Genomic DNA, 3,608 nt, shown 5'->3' with positions numbered 1-3,608 from the left:
ATCAGGTGCGTCCAAACTGATTCCTGAGCCTATGGTATGTTCGACGCAAACCGTGCTCCTATCTTGCATCGACACTGGCTCCCAACAGACCATAATGAGACTCCACATGACCCACGTCACCTAGGAGTACCATCGGGTGCGTCCAAAATGATTTCCGAGCCTATGGCATGTTCGGCGCAAACCGTGCACCTATCTTGCACCGACACTGGCTCCCAACAGACCGAAACGAGATTCCACATGACCAACATCACCTAGGAGTACCATCGGGTGCGTCCAAAACAATTTCTGAGCCTATGGTGTGTTCGGCGCAAACCGTGCACCAATCTTGCACCGACACTGGCTCCCAACGGACCAAAACAAGACTCCACATGACCCACGTCACTTAGGAGTTCCATCTGGTGTGTCCAAAATGATTTCCGAGCCTATCGTATGTTCAGCGATAACCGTGCACCTATCTTGCACCGACACTGGCTCCCAACAGACCGATACGAGATTCCACTTGATCCACGTCACCAAGGAGTACCATAGGGTGTGTCCAAAATGATTTCTGAGCCTATGGTATGTTCGGCGCCAACCGTACACCTATCTTGCATCGACACTGGCTCCCAATAGACCGAAACGACATTCCACTTGACCCACGTTACCTAGGAGTACCATCGGGTGCATCCAAAATGATTTCCGAGCCTATGGTATGTTCGGCGCCAACCATGCACCTATCTTGCACTGACACTGGCTCCCAACAGACTGAAACGAGATTCCACTTGACCCACGTTACCTAGGAGTACCATTGGGTGCGTCCAAAATGATTTCCGAGCCTATGGTATGTTTGGCACAAACCGTGCACCTATCTTGCAACGACACTGGCTCCCAACAGACCAAAATGAGACTCCACATGACCCACGTCACCTAGGAGTACCATCGGGCGCGTCCAAAATGATTTCCGATCCTATGGTATGTTTGGTGCAAACCGTGCACCTATCTTGCACCGACAATGGCTCCCAATAGACTGAAACGAGATTCCACTTGACCCACGTCACCTAGGAGTACCATCGGGTGCGTCCAAAATGATTTTTGAGCCTATGGTATGTTCGGCGCAAACTGTGCACCTATCTTGCACCGACACTGGCTCCCAATAGACCGAAACGAGATTCCACATGACCAACGTCACTTAGGAGTACCATCGGGTGCGTCCAAAATGATTTCCGAGCCTATGGTGTGTTCGGCGCAAACCGTGCACCAATCGTGCACCGACACTGACTCCCAACGGACCGAAACAAGACTCCACATGACCCATGTCACCTAGGAGTTCCATCTGGTGTGTCCAAAATGATTTCCGAGCCTATGGTATGTTTGGCGTCAACCGTGCACCTATCTTGCACCGACAGTGGCTCCCAACAGACCGAAACGAGATTCCACTTGACCCACGTCACCTAGGAGTACCATCGGGTGTGTCCAAAATGATTTCCTACCCTATGGTATGTTTGGGGCCAACCGTGCACCTATCCTGCACCGACACTGGCTCCCAATAGACCAAAACGAGATTCCACTTGACCCACGTTACCTAGGAGTACCATAGGGTGTGTCCAAAATGATTTCTGAGCCTATGGTATGTTCAGCGCAAACCGTGCACCTATCTTGTACTGACACTGGCTCCCAACAGACTGAAATGAGATTCCACATGACCCACGTCATCTAGGAGTACCATCGGGTGCATCCAAAATGATTTCCAATCCTATGTTACGTTTGGCGCAAACCATGCACCTATCTTGCGTCAAGATTAGCACCACCTCCAAATGGATCGAAACGAGCTTTCGCTTGAGCCTCACCACCTACGAGTACCATTGGGTGCGTCCAAAATGATTTTTGAGCCTATGGTACACTCGGAGCAAACCGTGCACCTATCTTGCACCGACACTGGCTCCCAATAGACCGAAACGAGATTCCACATGACCAACGTCACTTAGGAGTACCATCGGGTGCGTCCAAAATGATTTCCGAGCCTATGGTGTGTTCGGCGCAAACCGTGCACCAATCTTGCACCGACACTGACTCCCAACGGACCGAAACAAGACTCCACATGACCCACGTCACCTTGGAGTTCCATCTGGTGTGTCCAAAATGATTTCCGAGCCTATGGTATGTTTGGCGCCAACCGTGCACCTATCTTGCACCGACTGTGGCTCCCAACAGACCAAAACGAGATTCCACTTGACCCACGTCACCTAGGAGTACCATCGGGTGTGTCCAAAATGATTTCCTAGCCTATGGTATGTTCGGTGCCAACCGTGCACCTATCTTGCACCGACACTAGCTCCCAACAGACCAAAACGAGATTCCACTTGACCCATGTTACCTAGGAGTACCATTGGGTGTGTCCAAAATGATTTCTGAGCCTATGGTATGTTTGGCGCAAACCGTGCACCTATCTTGCACCGACACTGGCTCCCAACAGACTGAAACGAGATTCCACATGACCCACGTCATCTAGGAGTACCATCGGGTGCGTCCAAAATGATTTCCAATCCTATGTTACGTTTGGCGCAAACCATGCACCTATCTTGCGTCAAGATTAGCACCACCTCCAAATGGATCGAAACGAGCTTTCGCTTGAGCCTCATCACCTACGAGTACCATTGGGTGCGTCCGAAATGATTTTTGAGCCTATGGTACACTCGGGAGCAAACCGTGCACCTATCTTGCACCGACACCAACACTGTCTCCAAATGAACCAAAAAGAGATTCCACATTACCCACGTCACCTTGGAGTTCCATCGCACCTATCTTACACCGAGACTAGCTCCCAATGGACCAAAACGAGACTCCACATGACCCACGTCACTTAGGAGTACCATCGGGTGCGTCCAAAATGATTTCTGAGCCTATGGTATGTTCGGCGCAATCCATGCACCTATCTTGCACCGACACTGGTTCCCAACAGACCATAACTGGACTCCACATGACCCACGTCACCTAGGAGTACCATCAGGTGCGTCCAACCTGATTCCCAAGCCTATGGTATGTTCGGCGCAAACCGTGCTCCTATCTTGCACTGACACTGGCTCCCAACAGACCATAATGAGACTCCACATGACCCACGTCACCTAGGAGTACCATCGGGTGCGTCCAAAATGATTTCTGAGCCTATGGCATGTTTGGCGCAAACTGTGCACCTATCTTGCACCGACACTGGCTCCCAACAGACCGAAACGAGATTCCACATGACCAACATCACCTAGGAGTACCATCGGGTGCGTCCAAAACAATTTCTGAGCCTATGGTGTGTTTGGCCCAAACTGTGCACCAATCTTGCACCGACACTGGCTCCCAACGGACCAAAACAAGACTCCACATGACCCACGTCACCTAGGAGTTCCATCTGGTGTGTCCAAAATGATTTCCGAGCCTATGGTATGTTCGGCGATAACCGTGCACCTATCTTGCACCGACACTGGCTCCCAACAGACCGATACGAGATTCCACTTGATCCACATCACCAAGGAGTACCATAGGGTGTGTCCAAAATGATTTTCCGAGCCTATGGTATGTTCGGCGCCAACCATGCACCTATCTTGCACCGACACTGGCTCCCAACAGACTGAAACGAGATT

This window comes from Miscanthus floridulus, chromosome 18 (genome assembly GCF_019320115.1).
Source record: "Miscanthus floridulus cultivar M001 chromosome 18, ASM1932011v1, whole genome shotgun sequence".
NCBI classification, from domain to species: Eukaryota; Viridiplantae; Streptophyta; class Magnoliopsida; order Poales; family Poaceae; genus Miscanthus; species Miscanthus floridulus.
This window is presented reverse-complemented; position numbering follows the sequence as displayed.